The sequence below is a fragment of the Balaenoptera musculus genome, chromosome 5 (genome assembly GCF_009873245.2).
Source record: "Balaenoptera musculus isolate JJ_BM4_2016_0621 chromosome 5, mBalMus1.pri.v3, whole genome shotgun sequence".
Lineage (NCBI taxonomy): Eukaryota > Metazoa > Chordata > Mammalia > Artiodactyla > Balaenopteridae > Balaenoptera > Balaenoptera musculus.
The window spans coordinates 81,757,035-81,778,615 of NC_045789.1; positions in this window are offsets into that span (position 1 = coordinate 81,757,035).

Sequence of the window (21,581 nt, forward strand, 5' to 3'; positions counted from 1 at the left end):
TTATCTATATTTTGTGGATGCAGAAACAAAGGATCAAAGAAATAAATTGCCAATGCCCTTTAGTTATGAGAGGGACAGCTAATATTTTAATTCATGTTTATCTGATTATGTGGTCTGTTCTCTTTGTAAAAAATTCTGTGAAATAGAGCAAAATAACAAAGTAAAATTATGTGAAAAAGGAGAGCTTGTTCAATTGTATAATCCAGAATGTGTATAAGAAATAGATTAGTTGATTATGTGTGTCAGAACACACCTTTTTACATGTAACAATATGCTTTATTAGCATTTTATTGTAGAGAATTATTATGTGCTTTGTTCTGGTTTGGCTTTTTTTTTCTTTACATAAGTGCATTCATCAGTTGCAAATGGATGAAAAGACAATTTCTTGCCTATTCTCACTGTCACTGTAAGTTGTCAGGTGTTTTTTTCTTAAGATACAGACTCCTTAATTCCAGAGTTAAAGGAACAGACTTTATGTTAATCTAACTAACAGTGTGGAATAGGCCCACTCTGAACAAAAATTCTATGTAGGGTTTTTATTTAAAAGTGTTTCAGGTGCTTAGAGAGATAAGGCAAGAGTAGAAGAAGAATGGAAAATTAGTTGAAGACTGGAGGTCTTGACCCCAGGAACTGGTGGATCTCCAGAGACTAGAAAAGAGGTCAGTAGAAACATGGTTGAGTGGTAGAAACATGAACTATGCTTGAATGTAGTACTCTGAGAGATGAAAAAATCTCTTAAGTGATTATCTGTTATATAGCCTTTGACTCTAGAAAAAATTTTCAAGTCATTATTACTGAGTTTGACTCCCAAATTTTAGTGAGCCACATGGAATGAACCTTGTAAGAAGATCAATACTTACAATAACCAAAACCCTGGGCTCTTTCCCTGTTTTCTTCATCATGTTAGTTCCAAGATTCTGTTACAACTGAAGTGAGGGAGAGAAAGCATTCAGCGTAGGTCAAATTTCTTGCTAACTTTAGTAAGTGAAGTCCTTTAATACAAGTTAATTTGCTGCTTTTAAATATACATAAATATCACATTTATCACATTGTTTACACACTATTATAATTAAGAAGCTTGGGAACATAATTTATTGAATATTTTCCTATAAAAGCGTGTAGAGCAACTACAGTGATATAAATTGAAATTGAATCATTATTCAAAATGAAAATGGAAAGTTAAACAATTTCAATTATTTTACAAACAAATTAGCTACTTCTCTTGAAGCCTGATAAGGCAAAAAGTCTGGCACAGGTACTAGAAGGGTGACAGCCCCATGAGCGTGAGAAATGTGCTACAGGTTTTACATAGTTTATGCAGTACCATTATGTAAAAGATAATAAGCGATGCTACGTTTAGAAAATGTGAGGTCCCATTTTTTAAAACCCTTTTTTACATGGCAGTGTTGTCAATTGCCTGTAAGATCATTTTCTAACATAAATTTATATCCCTCTAAGGTAAATGTGCCCTTTCCCATTTCACAGAGGGAGGCACTATTCAAAGAAGTTCCCACCTTTCCACTATTCTTATTAATTCAAATGTCTACTATTATTAATCCAAACACTCCATCCTGCTTTAAACATGACTCTGAATACTTATTGTGTATGCCCCATTACATTCCTCACTTTTAGTTTGCCAATGCAGTGTTTGACTTCTTTTTCTAGATTTTCACTTCTTAGTGAATGAATAGCTCTAGTTTTGTCTCTCTCCCCTGGGCACTAATTTTAGCATGTACTCTAGCAGATTCAACCTGGTTAGCAATAAGTACAGCTTTCTATAAAGTTAGTTCAAGTGCTAGTCTAAACAGTAATTGCTTGTGTATTCATGGCATAGTTCTTCATGAGCTGCTCACAAGCAGTCCCATCAGGCTTTATTTCCATGTTGGCATGTAGTTGAGGTAGGATTTGTTTTTTTCCTGTATATTAACTGATTCTGAGTGTTTCAGTTGTGTTTTATGTTTTTGTATGGTTTTACATGATTTATTATTTAATTGAATAGCTTTGTAAAGAAAATACAAGTAATACTAATACTTATAAAGGAAAGTATTCTCCCATCTTCTGAATGAGAATACAAATAAAAATTTGAGTTAGGAAAATTATGACTTTTCCTTGAGCGCTACTGTGTACTGTCCATGTGTGTTAATAGCTAAATGCATGGCAGGATTTATATGATGAAATAAAGAAAGATGTGGTACAATCAGTCAAAATGCTGGAGGTTAAGATTGTAATTGCGATGAACAAGGAGTTTCATGGAAATCTGTATCTTTTCAATATGGAAACTGTCCTCTTTCTCTAAAAGACAGGAAGAGAAATACTCATCAGTTACACTCATCAATTCTATTCACCCACTGCCTTTATAACACAACTCAGAGTTCTCTGGTGAGTAAAGGAAAGAAAAGCCCAGACAAAGGAATGCCATTAGAAGTGAACATGTATTACATGTTCTGCTCAGTGTGTTAGAAGCAAAATGTGAGTTTAAGGGCATAAATAACCAGGACTATGCTAATATCATAGACTAAGACTTAGCACTTGAAATAAGAGCATTGAGTAAGTGCCAGGCATGGATACCAAGAATACTCTGCAATTAATATGATTGCTCCGATACAACAGAATGAAGATCAGCACGGAAAGGGAGCAGCACAAGAAACTGAAGAAATCATGAACCAAATAGGAAATAGATGGAGGGGGCACACTGTGTCTGGGCTATGTTGAAGTGTAACGGTAGCCTTAGTACCTGAACTCTGCTTTTCCCATTTTTAGAGATGAAAGATACTAGGAATAGACATAATACATTACACCTTCTAGGAATTTCTTTTCACCTTTATTCCAACCTCCTACGTTCTTTGAGTGCACTGATATATATCTTAAAGTTCACCTTAGACAGAATATGTTAATATAATCATTATCACAACTTTCTAAATGAGAGAGCATAAGGGGCACCAGGCATAAATTACATTAAACTTTTCCCGCTAGTCTGTTCACCACTACTGAAAAATGTAATGCCTGTATGTTTTTTTCATGTTCTTCTTAACTAGAAGAAAAAAAAAAAGCTTGGAGAGATTTATTGCCCATTTATCCTTGGAAAGAGTCCAAGGATCATTTTTGTTCCCTGTCTTGGAGAAAGGAGCATAACTGTAATTTTCTTAATTATGTGAGGTGCCACAAGTAAAAAGGTAGCAGCACTAGCTCAGTTCCCTGTGGGAACATCAGCATCTCTGAGAGTTTGCACAATTCTTGAATTAGTAAGCTTCTCAACAGGGGGGAGCTATGCTTGTTATTCTATTTTGGATCTGAGAAAATGTTTCAGATTTACCAGTGGCATTCTGAAAATGCCTTACCAATCTACCTAAGCATTGTTGTGTAATTTTAAAATGTGCTGAAAGAATGTCAACAAGATAGATTTTAGAAAGTAGATTTGACAATGGAATTCAAATAAGAATTTCAAACCTTTTTTATTCACTGTACCACAATTTTTATAAACATTCTTAAAAGGAAATATGTAGTTTACTCCATATATGGCATTTGAAAATATGGAGGTTGCAGGTATTTTTTAAAAATAACTTTTTAATAATAAAAAAAGAAAGACATATTTTCTGTTATTTTCTCCTAAAATTCTTAGTCTGTTACTATGTAGAGTTTTAAACTGCAGGATAAAGGCACAGAAATTTGGATAAGCCTATATTCAGTTCAAAAGGAAAAAAGAAAGAGACATAAAGAGGCAGTTAAGCACCTATCTTTCCATTCATTGTCAAACTGCAGCAAATGCAAAATTCTGCTTTAAACTTTAAGTAATACTCAGAGAAAAAAGTAAGTATATATATTATATGGATATATGTGTGTGTGTTTTGGTTTGCTTTATGTTGTTTTGCTGGGTAGAAGAAAGTGGATCATGTTTACAGGTTTGGGAAAGGGAGATTAGAAAGGGAATGCTTCAAAATTGTGTAAAGTTAGGTGAAAACTGATAAGCCTTGTACTCTGAGGAGGTGGAAAGGAAAGGTACATCAGTTAAAATTGTTTTTTGATGCAAAAAATAGAGTACATGTCTATTGTGGACTAAACAAATAGGGATTTATTTTTCATATGTAATAAGAATTCTTGAAAGTCCTTCCCACATGACAGGAAGATGGCTGCTGAATCTTTAGCCATCATGTTGACATTGAAGGCAAGAAGGAGACAGCTGCGTCTGAACTCTTGCCCTCTTATTCAGGAAGCTCAATAACTTTCTGAGACTTCTCCAGCTTCAAATTAAGTGATACTAATCAGAATTGGTCATGTGGACACCATTTATGAGGGTTAAAAAGAGTGGGAAATGGCGTTGTTAAGATTGGCTTTGTACAATCATGATTATTGTCCTGGCTTTGCCACAAAATCAAGTTATGTTAGCTAGAAAGAAGGAGGGAAGAAAAAGGAATAGAAAAATAACCGAATTTCTAATTTGATGAAGTGAGTTTGAGGAAATGTGGAGATGGTAGACTAGAATAACTGGTGGAAACCTTTTGCACTGAGATAGGAAATAAGCAGAAATATTAAGTGCAAATGTTTACCTATTTATTGGTGAAGGGATAGGTTTTTAAGATAATCGACGTCTTTTCAGCCTCATTTAAAAAAGAAGTGGTAATGATTTGAAAAATATGGAAAAAGAACAATCAGAAGAAAAAAGGGGATACATTGTGTTTGGGAGAAATGTACACAACTTAATTCTTAATATTAGTCTGAGAGCATTCAGTTAGAGGCATTAGATTTTCTTCAGTAATTGCACATACATCTGGGTTGACAAATTTTTATCCCTCCTCCAGCTCTACAACACGCCCTCAACCCATGTGAAAGAACATGGGAGTCTTAATTTTGTAAAGATTTCCAACATTTTTTAAGGATGATATACTATTGATTTTCTGCAAATGTTATAATTTTAGGGCAAAGTTTCTCAATCTCAGCAGTACTGATATTTTGGTCAGATAATTCTTTGTTGTGGGAACTGTCCTGTGAATTATAGAAAGTTTAGCAACATCCTCTAGCAGCATCCCTGGCTTCTACCCACAGGATGCCAGTAGCAATTCCATCCCTCTCCTACTTGCCCTAGTTGTGACAACTTAAAATGTTTCCAGATATTGCCAAATATTCTCGGAGGAGCAGAATGCCTTAGGTCGAAAACCACTGTTCTAGTATATTCTGGACCATGAGCAAAGGGATCATCTGGATGCTTGATATAACTGGAGACTCTAGGGCTCTAGTGTGATTCACTGCATCAGGATATGAATTTTAACAGGATCCCCGAGGAATTTATCTGCACATTAAAGTCTGACATGCACTGATCTGTAACATGCCAGTAGACCTTTAACTTCTCTCTCACTCAGTCTCCCAACATCTCTAGTCTATGTGACAGACTGCTGCCAGGTTAATCCACTAGAAATTCCTCATTGCCTACAGAATAAAATTGAAACTGTTTTCTCTGCCTGGTTTTTGAGGCTTTCCCAAATAAGCTTTAAATATAATTTCATAAATACCTCGTTGAGAAATTTGACATTCTAGTCAAATTCTATGGACTAATGCCTTGCGTGTTCTGAGACTTCCTATTGAAATAGTATCCACAATTCAAAGCAACCTAACAGAAGTCCAACCTTTTCCACAAAACCTTCCATTTGCATCATACTTAAACTGTTCTTCCTCTGCTCCACATGTTTATTTTGTGCATGTGTGCAGTAGAAGATAAAACTTTGAGTATTTAAGACAAATAGACTGGGTTAAAATGTGGTTCTGCCTCTGAAGATGATCTTTGGCAAAGTAAGTAGCTTCTCTAAGCCTCAGTTGCCACATTTATAAATTGGATTTATTACGAGTACATTCACTAAGAGTTGTTTTGACAGTTAAATGAGATAATGCGTATAAGGACTGACACATAGAAAGCACAGAGCAAATAACAGTCATTGCCATTATTAATGGTAATGATAAAAATAAAGTAATACCTTTTATATTGCCCCACCATTCCATTCAACAGCAGAAACTACTAAAGTATTAATATTAACTACCTTTTACGAATTTTTAGATGTGCCTAATTCAGTTTTGTATCCCCATGTATTATTTATACTGGTATTTCCAGTAAACAGAGTAAGCGATTAATAAATATTTGTTGTTGAACAAATTTAAGTGCATGCCTTAATTTTACTATCATACAATTAGAGCCTGGGAGTTGGAATTTATGTCTCATTGCTTTCTATATCTCCACAGCAACAAAAATGGTGCCTGAACGTAGTAGAAGCTCAATAAATGTCTGTTAACTACATGCATGATTGACTAATTGGTTAACTGTGGAGAAATATTTAAATTACTGGGTGCTCAAAACCCAAAGGGAAACTCCATCCTGGAAAAGTCAGACTATTTATGTTTATTTCTCACTTTCTACTCCTTCCAATGATGAGAAAAACGTTTTTCCTACAACTAGGTAGTTTATGTTACAAACTTGACAAAATATTTTTCTTTAGCCATCTGCTTTTCCATTTACCACAAATGGAAACTTAATATTCCAGCATGAAGTCATCTTGAAGAGAACTATTTGCATCCCCAAATGTTCTCCCTTTGTAGATCCCAAGTAAATCACCTTCCTCTCAAAGATGCACACATTATAGATAATATGTCATAATTAATTTCATCACCAAGAATCACTTGCTATTTGCCAGATGATAGGATACGATTTAACTTCTCCCAGTTGGAAATGTCAGTCAGCACTTGCTCTTGCATTATGTGAAAATGCATGATGACTTTCTATTAAAGACAGATAATTTTGAGGTCTGCTTCATAGTGCATCATTATTTTCATTTTTTACAAAGCTAACTACATTGTTGCTCTCAAGAATCACTGATGGGACCTTTTAGATATTATGGAATCATTGTTCTCACTAATTGTTGATGGAACATTTTAGTATGCTTTTTAGATGTTAAAAAATGCTCATAATTATTCTGTGTATTTCAGAAAATAAGCTACTTCCTTTAGTTGTGTTTAACACCTGTATTCAAAGCATTATATTCTTTCTGGGCATTAAATAAATTACATTCATAGAGACAGAGTTTCAGCCTCATCAGAACAGACAGATGGTTTCTATGGGAAATACGCTGCAACTCCTTGGTTTCATCTTTAAAGCAAGGACTGTTTTCTCTTCAGGAGGTAATACCTGGGACCAGTTGTGTCAGAAAAAGATAAAACAGAAACATTTTCTTCCTCTTTTCCCCATGTCAACTCCAAACCAAATTCTGCCAATTGTAATCCTTTTTGTTTTTAACTTTTCTTTAAACTCTGCATATTTTTGCCTATTTTTACTGCTCAGTTTCTCTATTTTGAAACACTTTCTTCCTTTGGCTTCCAGGGCAGCATCCACTATGCTTACATCACTGGCTGTTGCTCCTCTTCTTTCTTTGTTCCCCCCTTACCTCTGTACTCTCACATCACCCTGAGGCTTAGCCCTTAGATCACATTCTTTTTCTCTCTGCACTCCCTTTGTGCACAAACACATATGCTCATAGCACTCAAGTTTATATCGAGCTCAGCCTTCTGCCCTGAACTCCAGATCCTTAAATACAACTTCCTACTCTACATCCTTACCTGAGTTACTAGTAGCTAGTTCAAAATGAACATGTCAAAAACTGAGCTCCTGACCTTCCTCCCTAATCTTCCTTCTCCCACAGTCCTTCCACCAATGGATTTAATGATAAATCCATCTTTCCATGTGTTGAGAACAAAATTCTGGTAATCATTGTTGACTATTCTCTTTTTTCCACATCCCAAATTAAATCCTTTATTTCACCTGAAGCTTCTACCTTCAAAGTTTGGCTTTCTATCTCTGCTCCAGCCATGTTTTCATTAGTGCCACAGCTATCACTCTGGTCCAGATCTCCATCATTCTTGCTAATGCTCTTATTGCAATAGACTCCTGACTAGTTTCATTTCTCTGCTTCCTTTCATTTCCATTTATTCTCAGTGGGGCAGCTAAAATAATCCTGTTTCAAAGAAGAGGTCATGTCAGATCATGCAACATCTCTGCTTAAAACTCAACAATGACATCTCACTCTAAGTAAGTAACCTGGAGTGATCTTTCCCCAGATATCCACATAGCTGGATTCCTGACTTCTTCAGGTCTTCTCAGAGAAACTTTGCCTGGCTATGCAATTTAACATTACAACCCTCTTCAAGACTCCTGACTTATTTGTCTCCATAGCACTTATCACTTTCTACTATATTTTATCAGTGGTTCTCAAAGTATGATGGCCAGACTAGCAGCATTATCCTCACCTGAGAATTTGTTAGAAATGAGAATTCTCAGCCTTCAGTTCATGCCTACTGAGTCAGAAATGTGGTGAATAGAGGCCAACAGTCTGCGTTTTAACAAGCCTTTCAGGTGATTCTGATGCATGCTAAAGTTGGAAAACTACATATTTTATTTATTTTGTTATATATGTTTTATTATAGTATATTTTATTACGTATTATTGTTAATATATATTTATATATATATATATACACATATATTTCACCAAAAGTATAAACATCATGAAGGAAGAATTTATGGGTTTTTGTGGGGTTTTTTTTACTGCTTTTTCCAAAGCATTTGAAACAGTGGCTGGTTTACAGTGTGTGCTACACAACTGTTGTTAAATGAATAAGTAAAAGTAGGACTTCACACATCTGTGTCCCTCCTCTCGTTATTCCCTCTGCCTGTAATATCCTTTCATCCTTTGCCTTATTAAGTCTGGCTGCTTGTCTACACTTAACTCATGTAGCATCTATACTCTTCTTGAAACTCCACCTCTACTTTCCCTCTGCAGCTCAGTCCATTGGGCACATCTCTATTTGCCTATAGAAGATTTTATATCATTCTTAATCACACCACACATATACTAAATTTACCTATTTGTATACCCACTTTCTCCACTACAAAATGAATTATTTGAGGGCAAATTTTCTTTCTACATACCTAGACCATTCCACAGTATAGAATACAGAATAAGTTCTCAATCAATATTTCTTAAATTATTGAATTGCATTTGGAAGATTGTTACCAAGGTGGTGCAACGATTGAACACAATTCAAATTGATTTAAGAAAAACATCTTGTTTGTTGGCAGGATAAAGGATGTCCAGGAAAGCCAAGGTCAGGGAAGAAGCCAGGCTTCATGGGGGTCCAGGGACAAGAACCAGAAAGTCTTTCTGAAATAAGGCAGATATTTCCTCTGGGTTTATTGAAGTAGGCGTTTATGTTCTCTATAGCCAGATGTCCTGTCTTCCATCTGAGTGGGGAAAAAAATGCAATACCAGGTCTATGACTTTCCCATTTCAACTGCAAAATGAAGACTTGCTGCCATCATTATATCTCTTTTTCAATTTACAGGTGAGAGAATCTGATTGGTCTGCTTCAGTTAGGTACTCACCTCTGATATATCCCTAGAGTTTATTCTCTGTGAATGGGTGGGGGAATGGCAGGCAACTTAATACATCTTTTACCTTCACACAAACACTCGAGTATATATTGATACATATATAACTATATAATTCATTGAATAAGATTGTACATGAGATAAGATTCTACAAGTGTTAATACTATTAGACTGACTATATAATCACTGAAGCAAATGTAAGATGTTTTTTATAATTTTAGCATGGATATAAATATACATAAACCAAAGTTTAAAATCTTTACAAAAATTGCATATAGAGGAACTTGTATGGTTTGAAATTTTCTAGTAACCAAACAAGTCTAACTTGATACATATATCTCACCAGTGTAAGAGTAAAAGAGTAAAAATATTGTTTCATTTTCCTGTACATCTAATACATGACATTTTAGGAAAGGTGAGCCCCCAGATTCTTTCATTCATAGAAAAAACACTTGTTGATTGTTAATGATATTTGCTGTGTCAAGCAAGGGACACAGCATCTGCCCTCAACTTGTATCCTGTGCACAGAAAATAAAATAAAGGGAAAATAACTACAACATGTGGTTGATAAAGAAGTAGGTATTGAAAGGCAGTAAAGGATAAGATATTGGTCATATAATTCTGATTTTCTTTGGGGTAAGAGAAAAATCTCACACCACCTGCATACATTATAGTCATTAACATGTAGGAAAAATAGACCTCTAATCCTGGTGAATTCTGTAGGTAGAAAGAAAGAACCAGAATCTACGGATAATTTTCTCAGGTCATTTTGTATTAAAATGCTATATGCAGCTCAGCTTCCTGGTGTTGGTGTTAATACAGGTCAAGGATGACTCTACATCAAGTACCTGAACTAGATACTGTGGTCCCTTCTTAACACTAGCACCTTCAGAGCATCAGGTATGAAGAAAGCAAGTCAGTAATCAAGTTTTTAAATCTCTTTCTGCTTGCACTCATGCAGCCCTGCCTTTTGGGGAGTTGAGTTAGAGATCAGGGACAGATTTTTGACCATGCTTTCTTTTCTTGGTGTACATGGCAATATTTTGCCAGCAGCTTCCCTAGCACAAAGAGAAAGATCAAGTAAAAATTTCAAAATATATCTATGAAATTACTTTCCAGATCCACTACCTGATTAAAATAATACATTTGGAAGACTAAATATTTACTAAACTTCCAATTGAGTAGTCTGGCCCTCCATGGTGTAATCTCAGTAAATAATACTGAACAGGCACATCTGGAAAAGAGAATGTTGCTTGAATAATTATTTTCTTGGCCTACATTATCTAGATTTACTTGTCTTTGGGCTCCCTGAAACCAGGGGCTGTGCTGTAATGTATCTCCCATGCATGCAGAACCTAACCCAACGCGTAGCACGCAGCACATCGTCAGTGAATGTCATTTGAAATCATCTGTTGTGTTATTGATTTGCACTTACAGAATTGATTACATAAAAGATACTCTCTAAACAAGATAAACAATCGGAGGAGATTATAATTTTGTGGCACTTCTGGAATGGGCTTAAATCAGCCACTTCCCTGCCTTTGTTTTTTAAGAAGAGAATAATAAAATAATGATAGACTATTCATTTACCTGTCAGTTCTTCTGACACTTTTCTGAGATCATTTAGGTCTAATGCAATTCTTTTATTTCCTTTATAGATTCCGATATTTTTAATAGAAAAAAAAAAAAAAGACTCTCTCGAAGTCTATTTGGAGTTTTCTGCTTTCTCTTAGACTCTTTGATGTATTTCAAGAAACATAGCACTTAAAAAGTGCACTGTGAAAAAAAAAAAAAAAAAAAAGTGCACTGTGTCCTCATCCACATCCACACCCACCCCACCCCTCCCCACCGTCAAAGAAAGAAAAAAAAAAAGAAGACAAGTGTGGGGCTGATATATTTAGTTCTTATTTCTCCTTTTTACACTCCTCTTCACAGCCTCTCTGATGTAGTCACTCGGTCATCTCACACATGCTAGGACTCTGAAAATTGTTCTCACTACAGCAAAACTACTGAAGAAACATGCTTCACAGCCTGATGAACTCTCTTTGTGGTTGTGAATATGCCTTATTCACTCAATAATTTTTCAGCAGAAAATAGTGCAATATGTGACGCAGGAAGTGCCAGGCCTATCACTCCTCCATACAAACTGCTTTTCTTCACGTAAAACTAACATACTCACCCTTGGCATAACATGCATTGAAAAAAATAAAGATGGTTCGTATGGATAAAAAGGTTATACTGTATATTTTATTCTTCTGAACATTTTAAAAACACTACTTTCAAAGCTCTAACCAGTAGGAGGAAACTACTATATTCTCAGTGTTTCTATTTATGAGACACTAAATGTGCATTTGTCAGTATAACAGGATGTGAGGTTGTATTACTTAGTACTATCAATATAGCATTACAACTCAAGTTAACTTAGGCCCAAAAGTAAATGTGTTGGTTCAAGTAACTGAAAAATACTGGATATTTTGGTTTTAGGCATTGCTGGATTCAAGGCTCAAGTAGTACTTTCAGGGATCCTTTTCTTTCAGTCCCTTAAAAAGACTCTCTTCTAATGGTGGGTGTGATGGTGGGCAATGACTTTCATCCTGACTTTGTAATGGCCTTGTGGAAACAGAATCTTCCTAAGGCTTAGGCAGAAAAGCCCCCATGGGACTTAACTTGGACAGTTAGTATGACACGACTATTTATGAACTAATCACTGTGCCAAGAAGATTGGGTAACGTTGCTGGGCAGGCCTGGGTTATGAGCCCATGAGGGTCACGTCCAGTAGAATTACATGTTTTTCCTAGAGGAAAGGGGCTTTTGTAACAAGAAATGGAGTAAGAGTACCCAGAACAAGCAGTAACAATGGGTGTCTACAGCTGACATATAATACAATGCCTATTTTAAAGATAAGGAAACCAAGACTCAAATTTTCATAACTAAGCTTAGATTACACTAGCATCTGATATGCTAGTAAGCAGCAGGCCTCCCCACTGCTTTTTCTTAATCCCAAATCCAGTAACATTCCTATCTCAGTTACCTGACCAATTTCTTCAGTGCTTGTCTGTGATGTTATGCTGTCAGTTCAGACTTGTCTGTGATGTTACGCTGTCAATGAAAGATGCACAGAAAATATCACGGATCTACACCTGTGCCTAACAAAGACTATGCAGGGACACAGAATTATTAAATGAACCTGGTGTATGCAAATGGCCAATTGCTGTAATTTAGATCTCACATTAATATATTTATTTCCTTAAAAAAATCTAATCCATACTTTGCACACCACATAATCGTGGGATTTAAAAAATGGAATAATGTTAACAGTACTAAGCTGTCTTTTTTCTGGTTCTTATTTCCCATTCATTCCCCCCCATCCCAATAAGTATTACTGCTTATTAAATTTTAATCAGGAGGACCTTCAAGATGGCAGAGGAGTAAGATGTGGAGAGCACCTTCCTCCCCACAAATACATCAGAAATAAAACTACATGTGGAACAACTCCTACAGAACACCTACTGAACGCTGACAGAAGACCTCAGACCTCCCAAAAGGCAAGAAACTCCCCCATGTACCTGGGTGGGGCAAAAGGAAAAAGAAAAAAACAGAGACAAAAGAATAGGGGCGGGACCTGCACCTCTGGGAGGGAGCTGTGAAGGAGGAAAAGTTTCCACATGCTAGGAAGCCACTTCATTGGCAGAGACATGGGATGGCGGGTGGGAAGCTTCGGAGCCACGGAGGAGAGCTCAGCAACAGGGGTGCAGAAGGCAAAGCAGAGAGATTCCCGCACAGAGGATCGGTGCCGACCAGCACTCACCAGCTGGAGAGGCTTGTGTGCTCACCCGCCAGGAAGGGTGGGGGCTGGGAGCTGAGGCTCGGGCTTCGGAGGTCAGATCCCAGGGCGAGGACTGGGGTTGGCTGCGTGAACACAGCCTGAAGGGGACTAGTGCACCACAGCCAGCCGGGAGGGAGTCCAGGAAAAAGTCTCGAACTGCTGAAGAGGCAAGTGACTTTTTCTTGCCTCTTTGTTCTGCGGTGCGTGAGGAGAGAGGATTCAGAGCACCGCCTAAACAAGCTCAAGAGACAGGTGGAGCCGCGGCTATCAGCGCGGACCCGAGAGATGGACATGAGATGCTAAGGCTGCTGCTGCAGCCATCAAGAAGCCTGTGTGCAAGCACAGGTCACTATCCACAGCTCTCCTCCCAGGAGCCTGTGCAGCCCACCACTACCAGGGTCCTGTGATCCAGGGACAACTTCCCTGGGGGAACGCACGGTGCACCTCAGGCTGTTACAACATCACTCCGGCCTCTGCCACCACAGGCTTTCCCCTCATTTCGTACCCCTCCCTCCGCCCAGCCTGAGTGAGCCAGAGCCCCCTAATCAGCTGCTCCTTTAACCCTGTCTGAGAGAAGAAAAGACGCCCTCAGGTGACCTACACGCAGGGGCGGGGCCAAATCCAAAGCTGAACCCTAGGAGCTGTGCGAACAAAGAAGAGAGAGGGAAATTTCAGCAGCCTCAGGAGCAGCAGATTAAATCTACACAATCAACTTGATGTACCCTGCACCTCTGGAATATCTGAATAGACAACGAAGCATCACAAAATTGAGGCAGTGGACTTTGGGAGCAACTGTAGACTTGGGGTTTGCTTTCTGCATCTAATTTGTTTCTGGTTTTATGTTTATCTTAGTTTAGTAATTAGAGTTTATTATCATCGGTAGATTTGTTTATTGATTTGGTTGCTCTCTTCCTTTTCCTCTCTAAAGATAGATATATCTCTTTTTTTCCTTTTTTCTTTTTGTGAGTGTGTATGTGTATGCTTCTTTGTGTGATTTTGTCTGTATAGCTTTGCTTTAACCATTTGTCCTAGGGTTCTGTCTGTTCGTTATTTGTTTATTTATTTTTCTTTAAGTATATTTTTCTTATTTATTACTTTTTAATTTTTTAATAATTTTTTTTAAATTTTACTAAGTTCATTTTATTTTAATTTATTTTTTAATTTTTATATTCTCTTTCTTTCTTTTGTTTTTTCTCCCTTTTCTTTTAGACCTTTTGGCTGACAGGGTCTTGGTGCTCCGGCCGGATGTCAGGCCTGTGCCTCTGAGGTGGGAGAGCTGAGTTCAAGACACTGGTCCACTAGAGACCTCTCAGCTCCACCCTGTATCAAATGGCAAAAGCTCTCCCAGAGATCTCCATCTCAATGCTAAGACCCAGCTCCACTCAATGTCCAGCTACAGTGCTGGACACACTATGCCAAACAACTAGCAAGACAGGAACACAATCCCACCCATTAGCAGAGAGGCTGCCTAAAATCATAATAAGGTCACAGACACCCCAAAACACGCCACTGGACGCAGTCCTTCCCACCAGAAGGACAAGATCCAGCCTCATCCACCAGAACACAGGCACCAGCCGCTCCACCAGGAAGCTTACACCTACTGAACCAACCTTAGCCACTGGGGGCAGACACCAAAAACAGGAATTACGAACATGCAGCCTGAGAAAAGGAGACCCCAGACACAGTAAGTTAAGCAAAATAAGAAGACAGAGAAACACACAGCAGATAAAGCAGCAAGGTAAAAACCCACCAGACCAAACAAATGAAGAGGAAATAGGCAGTCTACCTGAAAAAGAATTCAGAATAATGATAATAAAGATGATCCAAAATCTTGGAAATAGAATAGAGAAAATACAAGAAACAGTTAACAAGGACCTAGAAGAACTAAAGAGCAAACAAACAATGATGAACAACACAATAAATGAAATTAAAAATTCTCCAGAAGGGATCAATAGCAGAATAACTGAGGCAGAAGAACGGATAAGTGACCTGGAAGATAAAATAGTGGAAATAACTACCACAGAGCAGAATAAAGAAAAAAGAATGAAAAGAATTGAGGACAGTTTCAGAGACATCTGGGACCACACGAAACACACCACATTCGAATTATAGGGGTCCCAAAAGAAGAAGAGAAAGAGAAAGGGACTGAGAAAATATCTGACAAGATTATAGTTCAAAACTTCCCTAATATGGGAAAGGAAATAATCAATCATGTCCAGGAAATGCAGAGAGTCCCACACAGGATAAAACCAAGGAGAAGCACACCAAGACACATATTAATCAAACTATCAAAAATTAAATACAAAGAAAAAATATTAAAAGCAGCAAGGGAAAAATCAAGTAATATACAAGGGAATCCCCATAAGGTTAACAGCTGATCTTTCAGCAGAAACTCTGCAAGCCACAAGGGAGTGGCAGGGCATATTTAAAGTGATGAAAGGGAAACCAAGATTACTCTACCCAGTAAGGATCTGATTCAGATTCAACAGAGAAATTAAAACCTTTACAAACAGGCAAAAGCTAAGAGAATTCAGCACCACCAAACCAGCTTTACAACAAATGCTAAAGGAACTTCTCTAGGCAGGAAACACAAGAGAAGGAAAAGACCTACAATGACAAACCCAAAACAATTAAGAAAATGGTAATAGGAACACACATATCGAAAACTACCTTAAATGTAAATGGATTAAATGCTCCAATCAAAAGACATAGACTGGCTAAATGGTTCCAAAAACAAGATCCATATATATGCTGTCTACAAGAGACCCACTTCAGACCTAGGGAAACATACAGACTGAAAGTGAGGGGATGGAAAAAATTAGTCCATGCAAATGGAAACCAAAAGAAAGCTGGAGTAGCAATTCTCAGGCAAAATGGACTTGAAAATAAAGGCTATTACAGGTTACAAAGAAGGGCACTACCTAATGATCAAGGGATCAATCGAAGAAGAAGATATAACAATTGTAAATATTTATGCACCCAACCTAGGAGCATGTCAATACATAAGGATAATGTTAACAGCCATAGAATTGGAAATCGACAGTAACACAATCATAGTAGGGGACTTTAACACCCCACTTTCACCAATCACACATCATCCAAAATGAAAATAAATAAGGAAACACAAGCTTTAAATGATACATTAAACAAGATGGAATTAATTGATATTTACAGGACATTCCATCCAAAAACAACAGAATACACTTTCTTCTCAAGCGCTCATGCAACATTCTCCAGGATAGATCATATCTTGGGTCACAAATCAAGCCTTGGTAAATTTAAGAAAATTGAAATTGTATCAAGTATCTTTTCCAACCACAACACTATGAGACTAGGTATCAATTACAGGAAAAAAATCTGTAAAAAATACAAACACGTGGAGGCTAAACAATACACTACTAAATGACCAAGAGGTCACTAAAGAAATCAAAGAGGAAATCATAAAATACCGAGAAACAAATGACAGTGAAAACACGATGACCCAAAACCTATGGGATACAGCAAAAGTAGTTCTAAGAGGGAAGTTTATAGCAATAAAATCCTACCTCAAGAAACTAGAAACATCTCAAATAAACACCCTAACCTTACACCTAAAGCAATCAGAGAAAGAAGAACAAAAATACCCCAAAGTTAGCAGAAGGAAAGAAATCATAAAGGCCAGAGCAGAAATAAATGAAAACGAAGTGAAGGAAACAATAGCAGAGATCAATAAAACTAAAAGCTGGGTCTTTGAGAAGACAAACAAAATTGATAAACCATTAGCCAGACTCATCAAGAAAAAAAGGGAGAAGACTCAAATCAACAGAATTAGAAATGCAAAAGGAGAAGTAACAACTGCCACTGCAGAAATATAACAGATCCTGAGAGATTACTACAAGCAACTATATGCCAATAAAATGGACAACCTGGAAGAAATGGGCAAATTCTTAGAAAAGCACAACCTTCTGAGACTGAACCAGGAAGAAATAGAAAATATAAATGGACCAATCACAAGCACTGAAATTGAGTCTGTGATCAAAAATCTTCCAACAAACAAAAGCCTAGGCCCAGATGGCTTCACAGGTGAATTCTATCAAACATTTAGAGAATAACTAACACCTATCCTTCTCACACTCTTCCAAAATGTAGCAGAGGGAGGAATGCTCCCAAACTTATTCTACAAGGCCACCATCCCCCTGATACAAAAACCAGACAAAGATATCACAAAGAAAGAAAACTACAGGCCAATATCACTGGTGAACATAGATGCAAAAATCCACAACAACATACTAGCAAGCAGAATCCAACAGCACATTAAAAGCATCATACACCATGATCAAGTGGGGTTTATCCCAGGAATGCAAGGATTCTTCAATATACACAAATCAGCCAGTGTGATACACCACATTAACAAGTTGAAGGAGAAAAACCATATGATCATCTCAATAGATGCAGGAAAAGCTTTTGACAAAATTCAACACCCATTTATGTAAACACTCTCCAGAAACTAGTCATAGAGGGAACTTACCCCAACATAATAAAGGCCATATATGAGAAACCCACAGCCAACGTCGTTCTCAATGGTGAAAATCTGAAATCATTTCCTCTAAGATCAGGAACAAGACAAGGTTGTCCACTCTCACCACTATTATTCAACATAGTTTTGAAAGTTTTAGCCACAGCAATCAGAGAAAAAAAGAAATAAAAGGAATCCAAATCGGAAAAGTAGAAGTAAAGCTGTCACTGTTTGCAGATGACATGATACTATACATAGAGAATCATGAAGATGCTACCAGAAAACTACTAGAGCTAATCAATGAACTTGGTAAAGCAGCAGGATCAAAATTAATGCACAGAAATCTCTTGCATTCCTATACACTAATGATGAAATATCTGAAAGAGAAATTAAGGAAACACTCCCATTTACCACTGCAACAAAAAGAATAAAATACCTAGGAATAAAGCTACCTAAGGAGACAAAAGACCTGTATGCAGAAAACTACAGTACACTGATGAAAGAAATTAAAGATGATACAAACAGATGGAGAGATATACCATGTTCTTGGATTGGAAGAATCAACATTGTGAAAATGACTATACTACCCAAAGCGATCTACAGATTTAATGCAATCCCTATCAAGCTACCAATGGCATTTTTCACAGAACTAGAACAAAATATTTCACAATTTGTATGGAAACACAAAAGACCCCAAATAGCCAAAGCAATCTTGAGAAAGAAAAACGGAGCTGGAGCAATCAGGCTCCTGGACTTCAGACTATACTACAAAGCTACAGTAATCAAGACAGTATGGTGCTGGCACAAAAACAGAAATATAGATCAATGAAACAGGATAGAAAGCCCAGAGCTAAACCCACACACATGTGGTCACCTTATTTTTGATAAAGGAGGCAAAAATATACAGTGGAGAAAAGACAGCCTCTTCAATAAGTGGTGCTGGGAAAACTGGACAGCTACATGTAAGAGAATGAAATTAGAACCCTCCCTAACACCATACACAAAAATAAACTCCAAATGGATTAAAGACCTAAATGTAAGGCCAGACACTATAAAACTCTTAGAGGAAAACATAGGGCGAACACTCTATGACATAAATCACAGCAAGATCCTTTTTGACCCACCTCCTAGAGAAATGGAAATAAAACCAAAAATAAACAAATGGAACCTCATGACACTTAAAAGCTTTTGCACAGCAGAGCAAAACATAAACAAGACTAAAAGACAACCCTCAGAATGGGAGAAAATATTTGCTAATGAAGCAACTGACAAAGGATTAGTCTCCAAAATTTACAAGCAGCTCATGCAGCTCAATATCAAAAAAACAAAACAACCCAATGCAAAAATGGGCAGAAGACCTAAACAGACATTTCTCCAAAGAATATATACAGGTTGTGAACAAACACGTGAAAGGATGCTCAACATCACTAATCATGAGAGAAATGCAAATCAAACTACAATGAGGTATCACCTCACACCAGTCAGAATGACCATCATCGAAAAATCTACAAACAATAAATGCTGGAGAGGGTGTGGAGAAAAGGAAACCCTCTTGCACTGTTGGTGGGAATGTAAATTAATACAGCCACTATGTAGAACAGTATGGAGGTTTCTTAAAAAACTGAAAATAGAACTACCATACAACCCAGCCATCCCACTACTGGGCATATACCCTGAGAAAAGCATAATTCAAAAAGAGTCATGTACCACAATGTTCATTGCAACTCTATCTGCAATAGCTGGGACATGGAAGCAATGTAATTGTCCATCAACAGAGGAATGGCTAAAGAAGATGTGGCACATATATACAATGGAATATTACTCAGCCATAAAAAGAAATGAAATTGAGTTATTTTGTAGTGAGGTGGATGGACCTAGAGTCTGTCATAGAGAGTGAAGTAAGTCAGAAAGAGAAAAAAAAATACCATATGCTAACACATATATATGGAAACAAAAAAAAAAAAAAAAAAAGGTTCTGAAGAACCTAGAGGCAGGACAGGAATAAAGACACAGACGTAGAGAATGGACTTGAGGACACGGGGAGGGGGAAGGGTAAGCTGGGACGAAGTGAGAGATTGGCATGGACATATATACACTACCAAATGTAAAATAGCTAGTGGGAAGCAGCCACAAAGCACAGGGAGATCAGCTTGGTGCTTTCTGACCACCTAGAAGGGTTGGATAGGGAGGGTGGGAGGGAAAACAAGAGGGAGGATATATGGGGATATATGTATATGTATAGCTGATTCACTTTGTTATACAGCAGAAACTAACACACCACTCTAAAGCAATTATACTCCAGTAAATAATAAAAAAAAATAGTGAGATGCAAAAAATAAAAATTAAAAAAAAAAATTTAATCATTCGAAGGAGGTAATGTTTTCATTCTGGTACCCCTAGCTAATACTAGTATGAGCTCCTTTCCTTCTCTCCTGTCCTGGACTGCTTTGTTGTTGAATGCATATACCTTTATTGCTTGTGAAGACTTTTGACAGCACCTCCACTGTACCAACACCTGATACCTATCCTCTGACAGGAGACATGGGAGAGTTTGCCTCCCCAATTTTCAGATATAGCCCACCACTCCTGTAATGACCTTTGTCCTTTACACTTACTGAGAAATATTGCCACAGTCTATGTTATTTTCCTGCCATCATGCAGGCTACCAGGCTGCATGAATGCTACTGGTCCCTTGAATTTTACCACATGTGAACATTTCATTGAATTCATTACCTTCTGATACAGTAAAATCCCACTGATGAAATCAGCCAAAAATTTTCCAAGGCAGCAATCACACTGATGGTATTGGTGTCGCCATTTTCTTTGGATGTCCCTAAAAGTAATAGTGTTTTTGACTGTAGAGAATTTATTTCCCCAACTTCTGGAATAGTCTCTCTTACATTAATTCTCAAGTTCCAATGAAAGTATTTCTGAATGAAATGTGTCTTCCAAAATGTTAAATATAGCACCCTTCATCCCAAATCGATTTACTTCCCAAAGACTCAAAGTCCCTGAAGACTGAATTAGATATACAAATCTAAATTCTAATGGTTTTTCCACTCCCTTTAATACAGGTTATCTTCCCCAATCAATCCTCTTTTCTTTGCAGTAAATCAGCCAGTCCTGAATAACAGCCCAAGCATGCAGTATGCCAGAGCTGGGTCCAGCATTGCCACTATGATACGTCCTCTGAATCCAAATCATATCTGGGAAGGGAACAACATAATTGAGTTTTATTCAGTTTTAGGGCTTGGTGTGCATAATATCAATTCATTTTCAGAATAACTGTAAGGCAATTGTGAAAATAACTCTGCAGTCGCTTAAGGTTTTTAATATGCTTTAGCTTATGGGTCCTGTTTTAGTCTTTGTAACCAAGGAAAAGTAATATATTGTTCATATTATTCATATATATTGACTGCAATTGGTAGGCAACAGAGTTTAAAAAGCTTACATGGTCATTCCTGAAGCCAAGAATCATGGTTTTTGCTTTCTTTTCCTCTTTTTTTCCCCTTTAGTTGCAAGGAAAATAAGTGGTTGATTCTTTGCAATAATTTAAAAAATATTTTTTTATCCTCAAGTTTCAAATACTAATATAAGGCTGTTCTTAAGAAATGAATGACATATAGGCTAGTAATTATGTATTGTGTATGTATGTATGTGTAGTATTATGTATCTAGTATGTAGCAAGATGGAGTCTAAATTTATTGCAGTTCTAGGAAATTTTAAAAAACTGAAAGTTCAGGGAAGGAAATTCAGAGGTTTGATAATGACTTCATAAATGAAATCTCTGAATTCATAAAATTCAGAGATTCAATTGCCACAAGTGGTTTTAGGTCAAGC